This window comes from Silene latifolia, chromosome 9 (genome assembly GCF_048544455.1).
Source record: "Silene latifolia isolate original U9 population chromosome 9, ASM4854445v1, whole genome shotgun sequence".
Lineage (NCBI taxonomy): Eukaryota > Viridiplantae > Streptophyta > Magnoliopsida > Caryophyllales > Caryophyllaceae > Silene > Silene latifolia.
Window position 1 is genome coordinate 178,047,953 of NC_133534.1, and position 25,442 is coordinate 178,073,394.

A 25,442-nucleotide genomic window follows, 5' to 3' on the forward strand; every position below is an offset into this window, starting at 1 on the left:
TATTTAATGGATCGTATGACGATACGGGTCAATTAAATTACTTAAAATTGACGGACGATTTTGGAAGTAATATTTACGTATCTCATTATAATTTGATTAAATAAGATACGGTCTAAGTGATCGAATTGTTTTATTGCATAGATGAAATTATTGTTTAAAGAAACAATTGCATTTGAATGAATAATTTATTATAAACACAAGATGTTGTGATTTATAATTGGTAAATTATTTTGGTACAAGTGATTATGAATTACTAAGTCGATTTTGTATATGACGTATTTTTATTAATGCGTTGATTTTTAATATGTTAAAAATGCATAACAATTTTACATGACATGTGACATGTGACAAATTGACAAAGATAAAATGGAATCCATTTTATCTTAAAATGGACCGAAATAATGGGGTGATATTAGAAAAATATTATGTTGATTGATTAAGTGGAAAACATAATAATTTTTCCTAAACCTAGCCATGCAAACCTAGTGCCTCTTGTGAAGAGCACCTTGCTCATGCATTGGCCCCTTCCACCCCACCCTACCCGGTTTTTCTAGTAAAAGAGACCAAGGGTTTTCTTTTTTATTTTACCTTATACACTACATCAAATGTGAAGGTAATTATTCATTCATTCACCAACTAAAATATTGAGTTTTAGAGAGATAAAAACTTCTTCCTTCTTCTCCTTCTCTTAACCGAAATTAAGAGAACAAATAAAGATTTTTGGGTCAATTTTATTTAAATTAATATTGTTCTAGTATTAATAATATTATTTTATTAAGTGGTTACCTTGGGTATTATTCCTTGGGAGGGATTCTATACTTGAATCCTTTTGTTCATCCATTTTGGGGTGCTCAAGAACAAGTGAGTAGGAGAACTCACTTGTGCCCAATAATCCGAATTATCAATGTAAGAATGATGATTTCTTCTTAATATTTACTTATGTTTGCATGCATAAGATCTAATTAATTTTATGACTAAATTAATTTTGAAACATATATGAATATGTTGTAATAATGAGATATAGATTTCCAACAAGTGGTATCAGAGCCTTAGGTTGTTTGCATGCAAATCGGTTATAATTTTTCCGAGTTATACGATTAACATATAAAACTTATAAATTTGTGTTTATTATGATATATCACGAAATCATTATGCATGTTAAAGTTTCTGGTCCTAAAATGTATTTAGGATATTTTGGTTAATTTATGGATTTTTATTGTTCATTTTATATAATAATGGAATTAAAATGTGATTTTATGATAAAAATGTCATTTTCGGACTAAAATTAGCTAAACTTCGAATTTTTCTGTGATTTTTGGATATGTTTTCACATATTTTATTCTAAGATGACCTGTAAAGTTTCATAATTTTTTGAGTTCTTATGCTCAAAATATGGATTTTTCATGATAAAAATCGAATTTAAATATAAAATGGGTTAATATGAGAAATATATCGATTCTGATCATTGATATTTAGTATGTTGTCACATGAAATTTTATAAGATGTGTGTAGAATAATAGGCTATAATTAAGTCTTTATGCATGATTTATGAATTTTTGATTAAAAATAGCATAAATAGTGACTTTAATTAGTGAATAATTGCTAAAACATACATCATGACTAAGGAAAAACGTCACATGTTGCATTTTATCATATATTTCAGATCTAAAATTGAAAAGTTGATAAATATAATTTTTCTCATATTCTTATGATTATATTTGCTAAATCCGATAAACCGCAACATTGTTTTTCCCGATAAATTTTGAAATTTTTAACCTAAATTTTTTGAACATTATGAGTGTCATGGTATTTTTCCAGAATGTTCATGAGTTTAAATTTCAAATTTTGAATTTATTTGAAATTTTTATGATTTATTTGGTGTTTATGGTTTTTTTTTTTGTAATTTTGAGTCCATTAATGAACAAATTTTGAGAAATATAAGTTAATTATTGTCAATATATTAGTGGAGACTAATTTTGAGTCCTAAGTTGGTTAGGGTAATTAACTTGTGCATAAATATGATTTTATGTAATTTATTGTGATTTTAAAAGGTTGAATCACGCAAATCCTTATAAACCGTTTAATATACGATATTGGCTCCTTAAAGGCGATTTAGCATAAAATTGGGCATGTTCATACATATTATAATGCTGCATTTTATTTATGATTGTCATAATTTTATTTTATGTAATTTTTGAATTATGTAATTTTTACTTAGTATGGCCTTAGTTTTTTAATTGGTATTACCCGAAATGTATGGGAATATCGATTCGGTTGTAATTTATTGTGATCTCGTATCACCGTTTTGTAATTTAATGGATTTATCTTATTTTAATTACCAATGTATAATAGGAAATTATGTAATTTGTTATGTAATTTATTTATTCCGGAGTTTCTTGAAGACGGTGCCACTAAAGAAGGCGATACATTAAAGACGGTGTTACCTCGAGATGCGTGCCAAAACCGATGTTCAAGGGACCAATGGACTTGGTTTCCGAATATGTAATAGTTAATTAGATTTTTCCATTTTAAGAAGGCCATACTAGGATTTAATTTATGCTTTGCATTTTATTTATATGTCTCATGCATCGCTAAATCGCCATAACTAAAACATGCATCATCTTTTAATCGAGTTTATCGACCATGTCAATTATAATTATCGTAGTTCACCGCTTTAGTTCACTTAAAACGTGATAGATAATAAATTGACATGACCTCTCGCTAAAATAAACAATTGAGACATAGCCTTACCAAAAAGTAAAAACCATGAAAACCTATTTCGTGAGGGAGTGCACTCGGCTTTACTGGGGTACAAACCTTGTTACATAGGGGAAGTGGGTGATAAATGTCTACCCACCGAGTTTATAAAGATGAGGGTTGTTTTCGGCTTTACCGATGCCCAAGTTGATGTAAATTTGGATCATGGACACATTTATTCGAAATTTGGGTTGAACTCAACGAAAGTATTCTCGACGGTTGCCGGATGTGTTTCAGGCTAGAGATGAATTTTAATGTAAATTTATCGACCAAGAGTTCTAAAAGTAGAATCGATTAAAAAGTTAATCCACCGAGTTATATTGATAAGGGTTGTTTTCGGCTTTACTGATGCCTAAGTTAATATGAATTTGGGTCTTGGAATCATTTATAATAGTTGGGTAGAGGTCACTATATAAATGTTCATATCTTGTTAAATTTATTTACAAGTATGATTTAAAAAGACAAATGTTAATATTTCCTTTTCCTCCATACTTGTAGTTCATTACAATGAATCCATCAAACGCTACCGCACCGATAACTATTGAGTCATGTCACAATGTTTTTGACGACGTTTGCTTCAACAATGATTTCGACACTACTAGAGAACTTCATTTTGGGATTGGTTCGGATGGAAACCTAAACTTTATCACTTATTCTAATCCTCCTACAAGATCTCTTGTGAGCCGGTCTCAGGAAGACCGCCTCATAAAATCTATAAGATCTTTGTCTTTGGAAGATAAAGATGCCAAAACTAGTGGGAGCTCAAGCAATCAAGTTCTTGCTTCAAAGGGCAAAAGGTTCAAGAAGAAGGGAAAGAAAGGGAAAAACTTCAAGCAAGTTGAAGATGAGTGGCATTATTGCTATGGCATGGGACATTGACTTAGGAATTGTCCCGTATATTTGCGAAATATAAGGGAAGGAATCATCGTTCCAAAAGGTAAAATTCCTAAGGAAATTTATGTTATTGATATAAATTATACTTCCACTACGACATGGGTACTGGATACCGGTTGTGGTTCTCACCTTTATAATCATTTATAGGGTTTAAGAGACATGAAGAGGCTTAGCAAAGGAGATGTGGATCTACACCTTGGAAGTGGAGCTCGAGTACCGGCCGAATCCAAAGGAACTTATGTATTAGCTTTGCCTAATGGATTTGAGTTGTATTTACATAATTGTTTTTATGTGCCTACACTCTCTAAAAACATTATTTCTATCGCTATGTTAGACATGGACAGATTTTGTTTTGTCATTAAGAACAATCGTTGTACTATTTCTAGGAATTATTTGGTTATAGGCCAAGCTTCTTCCATTAATGGCATTTACATTTTAGAAACCTCGAATCCGACTAATGATATCTATAACATTCAATCAAAGAAACTCAAATCAAGTGACCCAAATGAATCGTTCATTTGGCATTGTCGATTAGGTCACATAAACGAGAATCGCATCAAAAGATTAATTTCGAGTAATGTGATTACACCATTTGATTTTCAATCATATGGAACATGCGAATATTGCCTGCTTGGCAAGATGACTGGTAATCCTTTTAGCGGTAAAGGAACACGAGCTAGTGAACTATTGGGACTCATACATACCGATGTATGTGGACCAATGAGTATCACCGCTCGTGGAAATTATGACTACTTCATAACCTTCACCGATGACTTAAGTAGGTATGGGTATATCTATTTAATGAAGCATAAAAGTGAAGCGTTTGAGAAATTCAAGGAATTTCAAAATGAAGTAGAGAACCAATTGAACAAAAGAATTAAGGCACTACGATCCGATCGTGGTGGAGAATATCTTAGCCTTGAATTCGATTCACACTTGAAAGGTTGTGGTATTATTTCACAACTTACTCCACCCGGAACACCACAACTTAATGGTGTTGCTGAAAGGAGAAATCGAACCCTACTTGATATGGTTCGATCCATGATGAGTCAAACCGAGTTACCAAACTCCTTTTGGGGATTTGCGATTCCAACCGCAATAAGATCCTTGAACAACTGTCCCACCAAAGCCACCGAGAAAACTCCATTTGAGATATGGAAAGGAAGAGTTCCTAATCTATCCTACATGAAAATTTGGGGTTGTAATGCTTATGTCAAAACCAAAAATGACAATAAGCTAACCCCACGATCTGAAAAATGCACCTTTGTAGGCTATTCTAACACCCGAGGTTATTACTTCTATAAACCTCAAGAAAACAAAGTGTTTGTGTCTTCTGAGGCTGTCTTCTTAGAAAGGGGTTTTATTTCTAAGAGACAGAGTGGGAGAAATTTTGAACTTGATGAAATTCAAGAGCCACAAACCGATGTAGAGACGCAAGAAGATGTTCCTTCGTCGTCTAGTGCGGTTGTCCCTCCTCCTCTTAGAAGAACGGGCCGAGTTATACGCCATCCCGATCGATATGTGGGACTTATCGAAGAAGATGGAACACTCGATGTGTTGCTTTTAGAAAGTGACGAGCCCGCCACCTACAAGGCCGCAATCTCTAGTCCCAATTCCTCCTTATGGCTTGAAGCCATGAAGTCCGAAATGGATTCTATGCATGAAAACCAAGTTTGGGACTTGGTAGATTTGCCTAAAGGAGCAAGACCTCTTCAATACAAATGGATTTTCAAAGTCAAGAATGGCATTGAAGGACATGATGATGTCAACAAAGCTAGGCTAGTGGCAAAAGGATTTACCCAAGTCCAAGGTCTCCATTATGATGATACCTTCGCCCCCGTAGTCATGCTAAGATCCATACGGATTTTGTTAGCGATTGCCGCATTTCATGATTATGAAATATGGCAAATGGATGTCAAAACCGCTTTTCTAAATTGGCATTTAGAAGAGGAGGTGTACATGATACAACCCGAAGGTTTTGTTGATTCTAAAAATCCTAACAAGGTATGCAAACTTAAGAGATCCATTTATGGACTTCAGCAAGCATCAAGAAGTTGGAATCATCTATTCGATCATTTGATAAAAGAGAATGGTTTCACTCGAAGTGTTGAGGAACCATGTTTATACATGAAATTTAGTGGGAGCAATGTTGTGTTCCTAATATTGTATGTGGATGACATACTACTCATTGGAAATGAGATTCCAATGTTGTCTTCTGTTAAGAAGTGGTTAGGTAACCATTTCCAAATGAAGGATTTAGGAGAGGCACAACGCATATTAGGTATCCGGATCCATAGAGATAGATCCAAGAGGATATTGGCACTAAGTCAAGAGTCTTATGTTGATAAGATTCTTCGACGGTTCAGCATGGACAAATCCAAAAGGGGATTTGTACCTATGGTAACTGGGATAATATTGAGCAAGTCTCAATCTCCCTCCGAACCCCATGATGTTGAACGCATGAAGATGATCCCTTATGCTTCCGCTGTTGGATCAATCATGTACGCCATGATATGCACACGTCCTGATGTCTCGTATGCCTTGAGCATGACGACTAGATATCAAGGAAATCCAGGTAAGAGTCACTGGATAGCCGTCAAGAACATCCTTAAGTACTTGAGAATAACTAAGTATTCTATCTTAGTGTTTGGAGGAGACACCAAGCTACGTTTTAATGGATACACGGACTCGAGTTTTCAAACGGATAGAGATGACAAGAAATCACAAGCTGGTTTCGTTTTCATGCTCAATGGTGGTGCCATTAGCTGGAGAAGCTTCAAGGAAGCTATGACTGCGGATTCAACAACGGAGGCTGAGTACATTGCAGCATCAGAAGCTGCCAAGGAAGCTGTGTGGATCAGGCAATTCACGGAAGGTCTAAGAGTAGTACCTACCGCCAATGATCCTATCACTCTCTATTGTGATAATAGTGGGACGATCTTCCAAGCGAAAGAGCCAAAGTCTAGTAATAGATCTAGACATGTACTTAGAAAATATCATGTAATAAGAGATTTCATTGAAAGAAAGGAAATTGCGATTTGTAAGGTTGGGACGGATGACAACATAGCCGATCCACTCACCAAACCTTTATCGCAGGCCAAGAATGATGGACATGTTGCGTCCATGGGACTTAAACGTGTACCAAGTTTATGTTAGATTTTGAAATGAAATAAAAGTGTTGTTTTTGTTCATGTTCATAATCGAATTTGTCTTTTATCTTTTCTTTATACATTGTTATATCCAAACGGGTTGTAGTGACAATTGAACCCCGTTAAAGTGAACACGGATTAGCATTGTATTCGCCCATAGTTACTTAGATGAGGTGACGTCTCGAAGTGACTAAAATGTGATGCGATTGATGGCAAGTTCAAGTGCCATGGATTCATATGAGAATGACTAGTCGATCACATAGGCAGACTGTTAGGAACACTTTGTCGGGCCTTATGACCGCTTATAGAGTTATGGCAAATTTATATAGCCTGGTCGTGGCGAGAGCTACTATAGTATTCTAATGAATCGATTCTTTTGACTAAAGACTGTTCGCCTAAGATGGCACAGTTTCAGATTAACTTTGATTTGTGTTACTGCGACCTTCGTAAATGGGGTCAAATGGGCACATTTTGGGTTATGATGGCTATGGCTAGTTGAAGGGAATGAGTGCGATAGGAATTGTCCACCCCTAGTCAGGGTTATAACAATATCTCAGTGCCACTCGAGGAGCAATGAACAGGAAATGCGTGGCCACGCTCGGAAGATATCTATGGTAGATAAATCCGGTCAATCAGTTATTCTCCAGATCGAGGAAACCACTCTCGATATGATCACTTGCAAGTACGGCCTGAAAGACACCTTGTATTGAGTGGGAGATAGTAATAGGACAAGAGAATTGGTGACGCACACTTGTCGAGGACAAGTGGGAGATTGTTGGAATATGTGTCCTCCGACAATAATGCGATCACAACTGTCGATCATGATGATCATATGTTTAAGTCTCATTTTAAAGGATACAATTGGGAAGTAATATTTTAGTGTCAACTGGTCCACACATATCGGTAATGATTGACTGACTAGAGTTTGACATTACTGTCGTGCGACGGTGGTGATCAGTTGATCCCCTTAGGTCATACCTAAAGGGTAACACTCTTAATTGATTATTTAATTGATCGTATGACGATACGGGTCAATTAAATTACTTAAAATTGACGGACGATTTTGGAAGTAATATTTACGTATCTCATTATAATTTGATTAAATAAGATACGGTCTAAGTGATCGAATTGTTTTATTGCTTAGATGAAATTATTGTTTAAAGAAACAATTGCATTTGAATGAATAATTTATTATAAACACAAGATGTTGTGATTTATAATTGGTAAATTATTTTGGTACAAGTGATTATGAATTAATCAGTCAATTTTGTATATGACGTATTTTTATTAATGCGTTGATTTTTAATATGTTAAAAATGCATAACAATTTTACATGACATGTGATATGTGACAAATTGACAAATTGACAAAGATAAAATGGAATCCATTTTATCTTAAAATGGACCGAAATAATGGGGTGATATTAGGAAAATATTATGTTGATTGATTAAGTGGAAAACATAATCATTTTTCCTAAACCTAGCCATGCAAACCTAGTGCCTCTTGTAAAGAGCACCTTGCTCATGCATTGGCCCCTTCTACCCCACCCTACCCGGTTTTTCTAGTAAAAGAGACCAAGAGTTTTCTTTTTTCATTTTACCTTATACACTACATCAAATGTGAAGGTAATTATTCATTCATTCATTATCTAAAATATTGAGTTTTAGAGAGATAAAAACTTCTTCCTTCTTCTCCTTCGCTTAACCGAAATTAAGAGAACAAAAAAAGATTTTTGGGTCAATTTTATTTAAATTAATATTGTTCTAGTATTAATAATATTAATTTTATTAAGTGGTTACCTTGGGTATTATTACTTGGGAGGGATTCTATACTTGAATCCTTTTGTTCATCCATTTTGGAGTGCTCAAGAACAAGTGAGTAGGAGAACTCACTTGTGCCCAATAATCCGAAATATCAATGTAAGAATGATGATTTCTCCTTAATATTTACTTATGTTTGCATGCATAAGATCTAATTAATTTTATGACTAAATTAATTTTGAAACATATATGAATATGTTGTAATAATGAGATATAGATTTCCAACATTTGTATGGTTTAATCTTATGAGGAATCGATCCTAGCTTCATCTTTTGGTAAATTCTTAATGCTCATGCTTAGTCTCTTTTCATGGTTTAATGATTTGTTGCTTAAGCTTGAAGGGTATATGTAGATGGTTTAATTTACATGTATCAACATCTTGAGGTGATAGTATTGGGCAGATAATTGTAAGAGAGTAAAAAGAGTCAAGCTTTACCATTGTTGGGTTACTAAGAGAGAATTACATCAAGTTTTCCCCTCTATATTGAATCTTGCATACTAGTTGTTTGTGAAATTGTCTCAATAGGAAGATCTTCAATCTTTACTCATATTCCCATGTTTGTTTCCCAAAACCAATCCTTTTCCATCTATGTTTCCTACTAGTTGATCTTTGTTAATAGCCATTGTGTGTGATTATTGCCTTTTGTTAAGTTTAAATTGTTATTAGGATCTTGATTAGTAGTAAAGACCTACTTAGTAGTCAATAGTTTACAATTCAAGTTTTTAGTCTTAAATCCCTTCTCTTGGGTTCGACCCTTACTTCCCTTTAGTACTATCCTTAAAAGCATAGTGTAGGGTTGAGTTTGGTTTATAAATTGTTAATTTGATAGGTTAATTCTAGTATTTTAACGACCTAGTTTTCACCGAGTCACACCACATAAATAAACAAGTTAAAAGTGTAAATTTAGGTTATTACAAACCAAGCTTAGTAAACGAGGGGAAAAGATATCCCACGAATAAACATGTTTAATAGGTGAGTCTAAGGGTAAAAATAGGCAAAACTAATCCGATGGTCAAGGTACTCGCTAGCTCACACGTGTCTACTCCCATATAAGCACCAACTGAATACCTGGTCGGTCCGATTTGAGCTTAGATTTCGGTTACTTGTCGTTAGGAGCACCTAGACCAAAACAATATTTATAACTTCACATACAACTCTACTATTAGTAAAGAGGCAATTAAAGGTCGGATCCCAAGGGACGGGTATTGATGTAGGATTTTCGATTGCAAGTAGCGGTGTCTAGGGGTGTCACAGTTTGGGTTGAGATAAGAAGATCACTAAACTAAATAGCAATTAAAGTAAACAAGCAAGATGATTAAAATGAGATGTAAACAATTGATTAAAAGCACTAGGGTGTCATGGGGTCATAGGGGATTCATGGGAATTGATCATACAAACATATTCTCAAATTATAAACAAGCAATTATTGTTGTGATAGGATCGAGTTGGTTTATGTCTTACAATCCTAGGAAGGTTTGGGTCCCGGAGCCGAATCCATTAGATTGTACAACACATACAAGTCGACTTAATCCTCCCTACTCAACTATATGCATGATCTAATGAGACTCGAGATGGTTTATGTCTTACAAGTCTCATTGAAAAGGTAAGTGATGGGTAAAAAATGCAAGGATTCATAGACTCGCATTTCATCAAACATAACATGTGCATAAGTTGAGATAACAACAAACAAGCAAATAAATTATGAAAATATATTAACTTAAGCATGAATCATCCCCCATGTTGGTTTCCCCTAATTACCCATTAACCCTAGTGAAGGAAACTACTCACTCATTATCAAGTTTAACATGTTAACAAGGTTGTCAATCATATTAACAAAGCAAAACATGATGAATAAATGAAGATGATTAACAATAATTAAAAAGAGATTAAGAGAGTTATACCTAATGATGATTTCAAAATAATAATGCAAAGAATAAAAGAAATACTTGATGATTGATGGAAGGTTGTCAATCTCCAAATAAACCCAAATAATCTTCAATTACCCAAAATAAAAGATGAACAAAAGAGAGATTAAGGAAATGAGATTTGTATTAATATTTGATTAGAAGTTGATTACAAGATTAAGGAGAGATTAGAATGATATAAACTACACTAAAGATTGATAAGATGAACATGATAACCTAATTAGACTAATGGGGTATTTATAGTGGGGATTAGGTGCACAAATCAGGGTTACTAAGGGCTTAAATGACGATTAAGTCCTATAGGAATCGCTGCTCTCAAGAAAAGATGTGGGTCTCCTTTTTGCTAGTCTTTCAAAAATATGCGCATCTTCAATGGAGGGAAGAAGAGGACATGTCCCGCTAGAGTAGAATCCGGGCGTCCAAGGGTCGGGAAAGGCGGATTGGGGAGCTGCTGAACGGGCGTCTGGCTTCTTGGACGAGCGTCCTGGGAAGCTGATGGACGGGCGTCCTGAGTGGTGGGACGAGCGGATCCTGGCTCAGCTTCCTTTTCTTCATTTCTTCTTCCAACAATCCTCCGGAATTTTGTCGGGGATGCAAGGATCTTCTTCATCATTGCCCATCTACTACATTATGTACAAAGGCCTTCCAGTCTTATCTTCTCTTTGATGCTTGGTCATTATATTCGATCAATTTAGCTCTATTTTGCCATGAAAATCCAAGGTTTGCACTCCTCTCCTACCAAGGAAACAAAACCTCAAAGAATATGCAAAACAAAGGACTAAAGATAGTAAATGATCCAAATATGCACTAAAAAGCATAGGAACGAGGCTAATTCGGGGACTAAATATGCTCAAATATTGATCACATCAAATATCCCCAAACCGAACCTTTGCTCGTCCCGAGTAAAGAGGTGACAAAACTAGGACCCTTATTTAAACTATCCTACTAATATAGCCGACATGAGACAATTAGCGGGTCACACTCCGCCCCTTCAACTCACAACAAGACAACCATGAGGTAGAATGCCTTCTTGCAAGACAAGGCCGGTCTTGCCAAAATGGCGACACATCCAAGCATTAAAGCACACAAAGTCAAGTAATGGATGCATCTACAAAAGAATAGCCACTTTCCTCATCTAAGTGGCGGAAATTATCTAAAGGGGAAGCAATTCAAGGGTACACACTCCTTCATAGATATGGTTTCTTCAAACTACTAAGCCTTGAAGGATACCAATAAATCACCTCCAAGTTGTGTCAAGCTAGGGTACCTTTGTCCACAATTGTTAAATTCTTTTGTCAAGAGTAGACTCCCTATGATGTTAGAAACACTGGAGCATCGCGGAATTCCCCTTCTTGCCTAGACAAGAAGAAGGGTCGTCCCCTCTCTACCATGCACAAAAGTGGATACGATGGATAAAGGGATCAATAGTATTTGAGTTTCATTTTGGGAGTTTGCTTTTGTTGTTATTTTCCCCTCAATTTCTTGTGGCATATAACATTTGGGAACACTTTTCCTTTTGCCCTTTCTTTTGATTTTTGGCATTTTAATACTTGACAATTTTAAACTTTTTGCCTTTTCTTTTGAACATTTTCAAAGTCACCCCATTCGTAGTGAGGGTGCTTATATTTGAAGCTTTATGAGTCTATTTTTGCTCCTCTTTTCTTTTGATGCAATTTGCAAACCTTTTGACTTTTCATTTCATTTCTTGAACTCAAATTTGAACAATTTTTGTGCCCATTCCATTTGATGACAAAATGTACGGTTGAACATGGATGAATGATGGTTGCATGGTTTCAAGGGTCACCTTGGAATAAACGGTAGCCAAGGAGTTATCACACCACAAGGTACTCTTGACTAGCCTTAATCAATGGGTCAAAGGATACTAGCATGACACATCCTAGGGTGTTTTACAAGTATTCTAACAAGCAAAGTCTTAAGAGGAAAAAGCATCTACTAGGGCCTATATACACTTGCCAAGCTTCCCAAATAGACGTTTTCACAATTTTTTTCTAAATGCAACTATATGCCATGATGCAACTAACATTTATACATCCTAATGCATATGCTTCTACCAACTAGTATGCCAAATAATCTAAATGCAATCCTAAATTCACATTGTTTTTACCGCATCAATCAAAATAAAGCCACATAGTCATTAACATAAAGAGGAAAAAGAAGATTGGAAAGATCATACCATACGGTCTTCAATATCCTCATGTCTCGGATGTGGCGTAGTCAATCAATGTGAACAAGGATGAACAAACACAATATATACAAAATAATATATACAAGTCTACACTAAAAAGGAATGAACATGTTTTTGATTTTTTCAATTTTTTAATTTTTTTTGGATCTTTCGAATTTTTTTATTTTTTTGGATTTTTAATAAAAGTCAAGTTAGAATTTCCCATCCCCACACTAGTATGGGCATTGTCCTCAATGGCCAATACGAGAGGAAATTATGCAATGAATATGCATGATTTCTAAACGAAATGCAAACTATACTAAGCTACATTACATGATGCATGTGTTTTTATTATGGCAGAGAGCATAATTTAAATTAGCTCCCAATGCATATGCATGAACTTCCCCAAACCAAAATAGACATTATTTCTAATGTCTTGAGTTTTGGGGGAGTTTATGCACATGGAATGCAATGCATGAAACTAAAGATTGTCATTTTGGATTTTACAAGTTGGGAACAAAGATAAAGAACACCTTAATGAAGCCAAGGTGTTAGTCCTCCAATGTTGCTAGGACTCCACAAAATGAATGATCAAGATAAAATAAAACAAGGGAAGTAGACAAACCATAATGGAGGTGTAAGAATGTAGGAGCCTCCAAAGTTTGCTAATTTTCACCCATCGTATCACCATCATCATCATCCTCCTCACTTGAGGTATCATCAACTTCCATAGATGTGGAATCATGTCCACTCTCACTTTCACTTGCTTGTTCTTCCTCACTTTCCTCTTCCTCTTCTTGAGCTTCTTCTTCTTGAACCTTTTCTTGAACCTCTTATTTTTGAACACCACCCTCTTCAACAACCATCTACTCTCCACCCGGTCTACTACCACTAGGAATGCTAGAAAAGAATACCTCCCTATCCGCCCAACTAGGCAAATGACAAGACGGATCAAGAAGTCCTTGCCTAGCTAGATATAGGAGGGGCGGATATTGGGCCTTGTAAGCATCCACTCTATCATGTAAGCTTGCTTTTGCATTTCCCTCATGAGTAGTGTCAAGTAATCATTTCCCACTTCGACATCCTTGGGTTTGGACTCTTGGTATTCAAATGGGTAAGGTGGGGTGATGATGGAGTAGGAGGGCTCGGCAATTTCGCCTCTTTGTTGTTAAATGATATACCAGGTCTCTTCGGAGAGTGGGAGAAGGTAGTTTGGTCGGTGAATATTCAATCGGCAAATTTTGGAAGGCAAGGTGAAAGATCTAGCTTCATTTGTTAACCACCCATATTTGTCGTCAAGAGTGTCGTGCTTGACCCACTTGAACTTGTGAATCATGGTGTCCATATCAACAATATGGCCTCCTTTAACCGACACATAGGTGTTGTTTTTGTTGAAATCCCGGTTAAAATGCTTAGCCAAATGGGTAACTAGTCCTCCATTTACAATAAAGGCGGTGCCTTCTTTGCCACAATCGACATTAAGCCATCGTTCAACCAAAAGTCTTAGAGCATTGTATGGCTTGGTAAATTCCCTCCCAATGGTCAAGGCCGACTCAAGAAGAATACAATCGAGTTTGGTAAGATGATTTGTGCCATTTCTAGCTATCAAAGTATTCCGAAGGACCTTATGCCATACTCTAATGCCCGGATGGTGGACTAAGAGAGCACGAAAATCATGAAAACGCACGAATTTCTTCCCGGAAATTTCCATCCAAAGAGGAGAGGGGTCATACTTGATAAGAGTCTTTGTATATTTCGGGTTATCACTAAGGCCCAATATCTTACCCAATTCGCCATAAGTTATGCGTCTATCAACATTTTTAAGACAAAACTCGATGTTGGTTCGAGTCTCCACCCTTGTGACTTTCAAAGAACTTAAAAACTCCAAGGTGAGGGAGGGGTATGTCAAGTATTTCATTGTAAACAATTTACCCAATCCCATAGACTCAAAGAAGGTTTTGGTTTGTTCAACAACACCCAATTTTGACAATGCATCTTCACAAATAAACTTAGTAGGCATGATGGTTTTCTTAGCAAAGAGAATGAATTTATCCCTATGAGAGTCGGAAGTGAAAGTTACCTCCGAATAATTGAATATTGTTCAATTACCGGAGTTGTTGATGTTGTAGATTCCACAGGGGGACCTTGTTGAACCTTTAACCTTGCCTCATGGACCACCAATGCCTTTGACAATTGTTTTGCTTGAAGAGCTTGTTGCCTTTTGGAAAGTGTCTTCTTTGGGGGTGCCTTGTTACCTCATTTAGTTCTTGCCATTCTCCTTTTCTTGATTACACTAATGAAAGATTGAAATCTTCAGTTTTTAGTGATACCCAAATCGATTTAGGATGAATTTTTTTTTGTGTCCTAAAAATTGACTCAAAGGTTGAAGATTTTGGTGTTTGAATCCCTTGTTGTTGTAAAAGGAGTGATTAATTTTTGTTGTGAGGAAGTTTGGATTTGATTTGATTGAATTTGGTTTAGGAAATTTGGTTTTGTTGATGGAGAGGATGAGGGTTTTTGGGGTTTTTGGGTTTTTGGGGTTTTGGGTAGTGGGTAGTGTTTGTAAGTTGATGAAATGAGAATGAATGGGAGAAAAGGGTTTAAATGAACCGTTATATTTGAAAACGCGGTAGAGGACGAGCGGCTTTGTCATCGGGACGGGCAGATTCTTCAATGTTTAACCCAGGAAAAGACGCCACAGGACGAGCGTCTTGCTTCTAAGACGAGCGGATTCTTCCTTGAGGGATGAGCGTCTTTTTGGGGGGACGCTCGGATTCCTTTACAGAGAAATTCCCAGACTTTTGCTACTGAAAAAGACGAGCGTCTTTTGTGAAGGATGGCCGTCCAGAATGAGACGAGCGGATTCTCAGCTGAGACGCTCAAATTCTCTTACAGACCATTTTTTTTGTATTCTGCAGCTCTACCAGACGAGCGTCTGGTGACTTTGGACGCTCGGGGTCTTCAGGACGAGCGAATTGTCTTTTTGGACGCTCGGATTCCTCCTTAACCCCACGGATTCAGGTCCATCCGTGGGTACATCGTAATCCGTGTCATTTTCATTCTTCAATTCTCGTTTTCTTCATTGTAGGGGCACTAAAAAGGCATGAATAGCCTAGGAAATTGCTATCCCCACACTAAGGTAAAGCACTACACATCAATAAAATCATAAGTCCCTCCCTCACTTCTCTCAAAATGATGAATATCTTGATCAAGGCACAAAAATAAATCCAAAATGACAAAGAATGCAATGTAATAATTGAAATACAAGTTAGGGAGTTAGAATATTTACAAATGGTGGTTTAAGGAGGACTCCACCAAACTCTCATCCAATGTGAGATGTCAAGGGGGCATGTTCAAGGTGTTGTTGATGTTACTCAACACCTTGAAGAAGTAGTCGAAAGCTTGTTCATTATCATGATAAAGGTCTTCAATAGATTTTTGCTCTTGTTGTGCTCCATGATGGTCTTGGTTCATAGCATTACCAATATAGGGATTGAATATCCCTTCGAACTCATCATCCCAAAGACAGCAAACTTCGTCTACTTGATCATTGAAAATTTCTTGAGTTGATAGAGACAACTCTCTTTCTTTCTTGTCTAGGCCAATGAGGCCATCTTCTTCACTTGTCATGGGTGAGCTTTTCAAGCTCTCATTGTTGCTATTTCCTTGCTCTTTTGATGGAGCATCATCCACTTTCTTTTTTCATTAAAATTCCAACTTCTTCCTATCATCCTTCCGGCTATAGTGATCAACCATAAAACATGGCTCATGCAATCGGGGAGCTCTCATGGTCTTGTCAAGATTGAAAGTGATGGTTTCATCTCCCACTTCAAGGGTGAGCTCTCCATGCTTCACATCGATCACCGCTCCCGCGGTGTACAAGAAAGGTCTTCCTAAGATAATAGGAATGTTGGAGTCTTCTTCCATGTCAACAATAACAAAATCCACCGGGATGAAGATTTTTCCAATTCTCACGGGAACATCTTCCCATACCCCTAAAGGTGTCATTGTTGATCTATCCGCCATTTGAAGCGTGATGTTGGTACATTTGAGTTCTCCCATCCCTAGCCTCTTGCTATATGGCATGACACTAACACTTGCCCCAAGGTCACATAAAGCTTTGTTGATTGTAGTGTCACCAATAGTGCATGGAATGGAGAAACTTCCCGGATCCTTGAGTTTTGGAGGAGAACTTCCTTGAAGGATGGCACTACTCACCCTAGTGAAAGCAATAGTCTCAAGCTTCCGGATTGATTTCTTCATCGTAAGGATGTCCTTCATGTACTTTGCATAGGCCGGAACGTCATTGATCAATTCCGTGAAAGGAATTGAGACTTCTAAATTCTTCACAATTTCCATGAATTTTCCAAGTTGGTCATCAAACTTAGGCTTAGCTTGATGACTCGGGAATGGAAGTCTAATCACAATGGGCTCCTTCTCTTTGGCCTTTTCTTCAGTTTTCTTTGAAACTTCTTGATTGGTGGGTTCTTCTTCCCTAGAGTTGTGCACAACTCTTTCCTTGTCCCTAGCTTCCACAACTTCATCCTCAACTTGCTTCTTTGGTCCTTCATATCTCGTACCACTCCTCAAGTGAATGGCACTAACCGTTTCATGTCTTGGGGGATTACTTTGAGGTGGTAATTGCCCCTTTTGTCTTTGAGAGTTTGAAGATGCTAGTTGGGTCATTTGAGTTTCCAACATTTTTGTGTGGGCTAGGATGTTGTTGATGGTGATGTATTTTGCTTGGCTATCTTTTTGCATTTGAGTGAAAAATTCTTGTTGATTCTTTTGCATTTGGAGGACCGCTTTTTGAACATCAAAACCTTGGTCATTTTGTTGATTGTATGGAGTTTTGATTTTGATAACCTTGGTTTTGGTTGTAAAAGGGTCTTTGATTTTGGTTTCTCATGGGAGGTGGGGTGTATGTTGGTTGAGGGTTTTGAACATTTTGGCTTTTGTATGAGAGATTTGGGTGGAATTTGGTGTTTTCATTGTAATAGTTGGAATAAGGGGTACAACTTTTGTATGCTTGAAAAGCATTCACTTGTTCATTTGTTCCCCTACATCCACTTTGGTTATGTCCCAAAGTTCCACAATTCTCACATATCCCACTTGGGATTGATGAAGATGCTATCATGGCATTAACATGATGCTTTGGTGATTTTGAGGTTTCTTCAAGTTTAGCCATGGCCTTCTCAAACGTTTTGTTGATGGTATCAATATGAGCACTAAGTTGAGCACCCAATTGAGTAATAGAGTCCACTTTATGCTTTCCTCCTCTAGTAGCCTTGCGAGGTCTACTATATTGTGAATTATGGACCGCCATTTCCTCAATTTTGTTCCAGTTTTGATTATCGTCAACTTCGGTGAACATACCATTTGATCCCATGTTAAGAATGTTTTTTGAGTCTTCATAAAGACCATTCCAAAATTGTTGTACCAAGAACCACTCGCTAAGTCCATGATGAGGACATGAGCGACAAATTCCTTTGAATTGCTCCCAAGCTTCATACAAAGATTCTTCCTCCTTTTGCTTAAAACCCGTAATTTGAGCTCTTAGCATGTTAGTCTTTTCTGGAGGGTAGAATTTTTTGTAGAAAGCTAGAGCCAACTTCTTCCAAGAGTCAATTCCAAGAGTAGCCTTATCAAGGCTTTTCAACCATTGTTTTGTAGTGCCAATTAGAGAAAAAGGAAATAAGACCCATCGGATTTGGTATTGAGTCACTCCGGTTTGTGAAATCGCATCACAATAGTCACAAAAGGTTTCCATATGGGAATGAGGGTCTTCACTAGGCATCCCCCCAAATTGGCTTCTTTTGACTAATTGGATAAATGCGGATTTTGCAATGAAATTTCCGGTTAAGTGTTGTGGTGTGGGAGTACCATTGGGTAGGTTCTCCTCGGTTGGTACGGAATATGATGAAAATTTAGGCATTGTGGGTTGATTGTGTTATTGATTTTGTGTTGGGTTCTCCTCACCTTCTCTTGCAAAAGGATTGATGAACTCAATAATTATAACAACCCGACCCACCACGGTCGTAACACAACCCAATAAGATGGGATACGTACCTTTGGGCCCATTACTTGTCCTCACTTAAGCCCAAAAGCACAAGGCCTTGTTACTAAGTGGTGGGTGGAATCGCTTATAAACATATCACAACCTCCTCAATTCCCCGATGTGGGACAACATTAATCTCAATAACTTGGGGTGTTACAATCTCCCCCACTTAAAGAACACAACGTCCTCGTTGTGCCTCCAACTTGACCGCAGCCAAGCCCATAATCCTCCCCCGCTAGGTGTGTGACCCGGGTACTCCCGACCACGGGCTCACCACACGGTCGCAGGGTCGCTCTGATAACATTTATAACAACCCGACCCACCACGGTCGTAACACAACCCAATAAGATGGGATATGTACCTTTGGGCCCATTACTTGTCCTCACTTAAGCCCAAAAGCACAAGGCCTTGTTACTAAGTGGTGGGTGGAATCGCTTATAAACATATCACAACCTCCTCAATTCCCCGATGTGGGACAACATAACTCTCAATAACTTGGGGTGTTACAATAATATTTGGTTGAATATCTACAACCTCACCAATACCTCTCGAAGTATTTCTAGCAAGTCTTCTATTGGTTATCAAAGTCCTTTCAATTTCGTGATCAATGGGTAACAAGTTACCTTGTGATCTTCTAGACATGCAAAATATCAAACAACTCGAAAACAATTAGAACAAACCTTGAGGAGCTTTACTTCCCCAAGGCAAAGAAACACACAACTAATAACAATCAAAGAAAATCAAATCAAGTTAACACCGTCCCCGACAACGGCGCCATTTTTGGTCGGTCCGCTTTGAGCTTAGATTTTGGTTACTTGTCGTTAGGAGCACCTAGACCAAAACAATATTTATAACTTCACAAACAACTCTACTATTAGTAAAGAGGCAATTAAAGGTCGGATCCCAAGGGATGGGTATTGATATAGGATTTTCGATTGCAAGTAGCGGTGTCTAGGGGTGTCACAATTTGGGTTGAGATAAGAAGATCACTAAACTAAATAGCAATTAAAGTAAACAAGCAAGATGACTAAAATGAGATGTAAACAATTGATTAAAAGCACTAGGGTGTCATGGGGTCATAGGGGATTCATGGGAATTGATCATACAAACATATTCTCAAATTATAAGCAAGCAATTATTGTTGTGATAGGATAGAGTTGGTTTATATCTTACAATCCTAGGAAGGTTTGGGTCCCGGAGCCGAATCGATTAAATTGTACAACACCTACAAGTCGACTTAATCCTCACTACTCAACTATATGCATGGTCTAATGAGGCTCGAGTTGGTTTATGTCTTACAAGTCTCATTGAAAAGGTAAGTGATGGGATCACAACAAGCAAGCAAATAAATTATGAAAACAAATTAAATTAAGCAAGAATCATCCCCCATGTTGGTTTCCCCTAATTACCCATTAACCCTAGTTAAGGAAACTACTCACTCATTATCAAGTTTAACATGTTAACAAGGTTGTCAATCATATTAACAAAGCAAAACATGATGAATAAATGAAGATGATTAACAATAATTATAAAGGGATTAAGAGAGTTATACCTAATGATGATTCCAAAATAATAATGAAAAGAATAAAAGAAGTACTTGATGATTGATGGAAGGTTGTCAATCTCCCAATAAACCCAAATAATCTTCAATTACCCAAAATAAAAGATGAACAAAAGAGAGATTAAGGAAATGAGATTTGTATTGATATTTGATTAGAAGTTGATTACAAGATTAAGGAGAGATTAGAATGATATAAAATACACTAAAGATTGATAAGATGAACATGATAACCTAATTAGACTAATGAGGTATTTATAGTGGGGATTAGTTGCACAAATTAGGGTTACTAATGGCTTAAATGACGATTAAGTCCTTGAGGAATCTCTCCTCTCAAGAAAAGATGCGGGTCTCCTTTTTGCTAGTCTTTCAAAAATATGCGCATCTTCAATGGAGGGAAGAAGAGGACGTCTCTTCAAAACCACAGTTGACGTCTCTTCCATTTATGGGCCTTGGATGGTCATGGGGGACTTTAACAATGTTTTAAATATGGATGAAAGGATAGGTGCTCCTATTACTATGGCTGAGGTAAAGGATTTCCAGGATTGTGTGGACTCTTGTGGCCTGTATGATCTGAGCTCCACTGGTGCCTACTTTACCTGGAACAACAAGCAAGAAGGAGATGAGAGAGTCTTTAGTAGGATTGACAGAGTCATGGCTAATGATGATTGGATCTTGAATGGTCCTGATGGTACCATTACTTTTCTGCCTGAAGGATTGTATGATTATAGTCCTTGTCTTATAGAGTGTCAGAATGTTCAGATTAGACAGAAATCAAGCTTTAAGTATTTTAATATGTGGGGTAAACATGAGCAGTTTAAGGAGATTGTAAAGAAAGTTTGGCAGCAAGATGTGTATGGCTGTAGAATGTTTCAAGTGGTTAAAAAATTGAAATGGCTGAAGCATCCTTTGAAACAGCTGAATAAAGAGAGTTATGGTGATATTGAAAATTCTGCTAAGGTAAGTAAGTTACTTCTGGAGGATATTCAAAGGCAACTTCATACTGACCCTACTAATTTCCTTCTCCAGTTGGAAGAAAATATTGCTTCTCATACGTTTAAGGAACTTGATGAGACTAGGATTGAGTTTTTGGCTCAAAAAGCTAAAGCTTATTGGTTTCAGAGTGGTGATGATAATACTCAATTCTTTCATAGTTCTTTAAAAGCTAGGAGAGCGCAGAATAAGGTGTTGCAAATTAAGGACATGAATGGGCAGTTATGCTCTGATAATTCTACAATTAAACATGCTTTTTTAGAATACTACACTTTGTTACTTGGTAGTTCTGCTCCTGTCACAAAGGTATGCCCTGGGGTTGTTCAGAGAGGTACTATCCTGACTGGTGAGCAGGCCAGGGATCTCACTAAGGAGGTGACTGAGGGAGAAATTAAGCAAGCTCTCTTCTCCATCCCTAAGGAGAAAGCTCCAGGCCCAGATGGTTACTCTTCTCAATTTTTCAAAGATGCTTTTGAGGTGGTTGGCTTTGATGTTGTGGCAGCTGTTAAGGAAATTTTTACCTCTGGGAAAATTTTGCAACAGGTTAATGCTACTGTCCTTTCTCTTGTCCTTAAGAAGAATGCTCCTGAATCTGTCCTTGATTTCCTTCCCCTTGCTTGTTGCAATGTGATATATAAGTGCATTTCTAAGGTGATATGCTCCAGATTGGCTACAGTGCTACCCAGTCTTGTTAGTATGAATCAAAGTGCTTTCATACAGGGTAGGGAAATTGTTGATAACATCTTCATTTGCCAAGACTTGGTGAGGCTTTATAATAGAAAGAATTGCTCCCCCAGAGTGATGATGAAAATTGATTTAAAGAAGGCTTATGACTCCATTGAATGGAGTTTTATTGAAGGTATGCCGAGTGCTCTTAGTTTTCCCCAGAAGATGGTCCAGTGGATAATGCAATGTGTCACCTCTACTTCTTTTCCCTTATCCTTGAATGGTAACTAGTTTGGTTATTTTAAGGGCCTTAGGGGGATTAGGCAAGGGGATCCTATGTCTCCCCTTTTATTTACTTTGTGTATGGAGTACTTGACTAGGATTCTGGACCTGGTCACTACTTCTAATGATTTTCACTTTCATCCCCTTTGTAAGAGGCTCAAGCTTTGTCATCTGTGCTTTGCAGATGACTTGCTTCTCTTTTGTAAAGGGGACCTTAATTCTGTTAAGGTTTTGATGAGGGGATTCCTTTCCTTTTTTGAAGCTTCTGGCCTCTGCTTTAATAAAAGTAAATCTGACCTCTATATGAATAGGGTTAATCAGATGGTAAGGGCTCAGATTTTGCAGATGTCTGGATTTTAGCAAGGGTCCTTCCTCTTCAGGTATTTGGGAATACTCATTTCTTACAAAAGACTTTCCAGTGCTGATAGCAATGTGTTGGTGGATAAAATTGTTAAAAAAATTCGGGGATGGGGCACCAAGAAGCTCAGCTATGCAGGACGGTTAGTCCTGGTGAAACATGTTCTTTCTCAAATGCATTCTTACTGGGCTAGGATTTTCTTGGTTCCCAAAGGATTGATTGCTAGAGTTGAGGCTATATGTAGGAATTATCTGTGGTCTCATGCTGAGAATTTTGCAAAAGTTCCTTTTATAGCTTGGGAACAATGTCGCTTGCCTCAGAAGTATGTTGGTCTGGGTATCCTTAATGCTGGACTTTGGAACATTGCAATGCTTGGTAAATATGTATGGTGGGTGGCTCAGAAGAAGGATTCTCTGTGGGTGAAATAGGTGAATCACAATTACATTAAGCATCAAAATTGGTTGGATTATCCAAGCTCCTTGTTACTCCAACTAGTCTTGGCGTCAACTGTGTAAAGTAAAGAGCAAGCTTTCACCTGGTTTCAATGCTGGTCTCTAGCCTGGCTATACTGCACGGGATGGTTATCAGTGGCTGCTGGTTTAGCCCCAGAAGGTTCAGTGGTTTTCTTATGTTTGGAATAGGGTGGCTCTCCCTAAAGTCACCTTTATTAACTGGATGTTCATCAATCATCGTCTACTAACAAAAGATAGAATGGGCAGGTTTGGTATGTTGACTGATGGCTTATGCTTTCTTTGTGGGACTGCTGATGAGTCTAAAGCTCATCTGTTTTTTTTATTATGGGTTTAGTAGGAGATGCCTAAGTCTGGTTCAGATGTGGCTCTCTGCTCCTTGGCAACCTAATGTGGTAGAGTGGCTAATTCAGTGGAGATGCAGATCATTGTTGAAGAAGCAAGTGCTAATGGCTGCTATTGCTAGATTGATTTACCTGATCTGGGACAGTAGGAATATCACTCGAGTAGAGCACAGAGTGAGTAGACCTGAATGTGTGCTTAAGAAACTTCAAAGCCTTACAGCTTTAAGGGCGAGGGGCTTTGTGCAACTTATGGGTAGTCATAGGGAGCATGATTGGATTAAGAGTCATATTCTAGTCCATTAAATGTACTAGTTTGTTTAAGCATGGTTTGATGTATGGTGAACGTTAATGTTAATTGCCTAATTATTAATACAATTTTCACATTTCACCTAAAAAAAAGAAGAAGAAGAGGACGTGTCCCTCTGGGGTAGAATCCGGGCGTCCCAAGGGTCGGGACGGGCGGATTGGGGAGCTGCTGGACGGGCGTCTGGCTGCTTGGACGAGTGTCCTGGGAAGCTGCTGGACGGGCGTCCTGAGTGGTGGGACGAGCGGATCCTGGCTCAGCTTCCTTTTCTTCTTTTCTTCTTCCAACAATCCTTCGGGATTTTCTCAGGGATGCAAGGATCTTCTTCATCATTGCCCATGTACTACATTATGTACAAAGCCCTTCTAGTCTTGTCTTCTCTTTGATGCTTGGTCATTAGATTCGATCAATTTAGCTCTATTTTGCCATGAAAATGCAAGGTTTGCACTCCTCTCCTACCAAGGAAACAAAACCTCAAAGAATATGCAAAACAAAGGACTAAAGATAGTAAATGACCCAAATATGCACTAAAAAGCATAGGAACGAGGCTAATTCGGGGACTAAATATGCTCAAATATTGATCACATCAATACCTGTAATTTATGTAAACATGAATGGCACAGTCAGTGGGGAGTAACTCAAGGGTCCTCCCAGCCACTTTAAATCGATATGAATATAACAAGGAATTCAAATAGGCAAACACATGAATAAAATGTAAGCAAATTGGATTATAGAAGGCATGATAGCATACATGTTGACCAAATGAGAGAAAACACATTAGAATAATAAATAGGCAAATCATAGCCATAAGTAGATAAGATAAGAAAGCAAATAAGAACATAGGCATGATTACTTAATCACGAGCTCGAATTCTAATGGAACATGACAAATGTGAATATCCAAACAAAGCATGACCTTTACTACTCAATGATACCGTCGTTAGGTACCAAAAATAAATACCTAAGTATAACTAACAGAAGCTAGCGATAAGTAGGGTCGATCTCCACAGGGAGGCTAAGTATCTATCTGAAAGTACGTCTGTCTAAGTCACAATTGGGGGTTTTAATTTATTTTCTAAACTACTGAAGGCAAAGGTCAAGAGAAGTAAAGATAAAAGCAATAAAGCGAGAAAATAAAATATATGTGATCAGATAAAAGAGATATGTCAGGATTTCGGTTCACCATGGCAGTTTATTGACTCAGTCATAAATAGTCTAGATAATCTACTGTGAGAAGGGCAAGGGAAAGGTCCTTCCAATCCGCTATCCACCCTAGATTTCCACTAACAAAACTTCCGTCCTCATTAGGGTAGTCTACTGTTCATAGCAGGTCTGTTCATTCCAATCTTCCGATCCAGAAACGAAATTAACCAGATTAAAGTTATTTAGAAGCGTGCACTCAACTAAACATGTTACAGTTATATTGCTATGGTCACAGATTTTCACAAATAAATCATCTAGCCTATTCACAACATCGTCACTTTACTACCATGGCTCCCCTAATCCTAACATAAGGAGATTAGCTACTCATGCTATCGATGCAATCAACAACAATAAACATAAACATGCTAAGAAACATGATAGAGAGAATTAAAGGATGAATTGTATACTAGCAACAATAACAAAAGTAATTAAGAGACAATGAAATAAGGAGAACAATAATTAAAGCAAGCAAAAGT

The 25,442-nt window shown here is 37.4% G+C and overlaps 1 non-coding gene across 1 annotated transcript; it reads left to right on the plus strand.

Moving 5' to 3' along the window:
* The first annotated feature begins 18,187 nt into the window (after positions 1 to 18,187).
* On the plus strand, positions 18,188 to 18,294 carry LOC141602845 (small nucleolar RNA R71). The gene has a single exon (XR_012524752.1). It is a non-coding gene; the product is annotated as a small nucleolar RNA R71 (small nucleolar RNA).
* Positions 18,295 to 25,442: the final 7,148 nt, after the last annotated feature.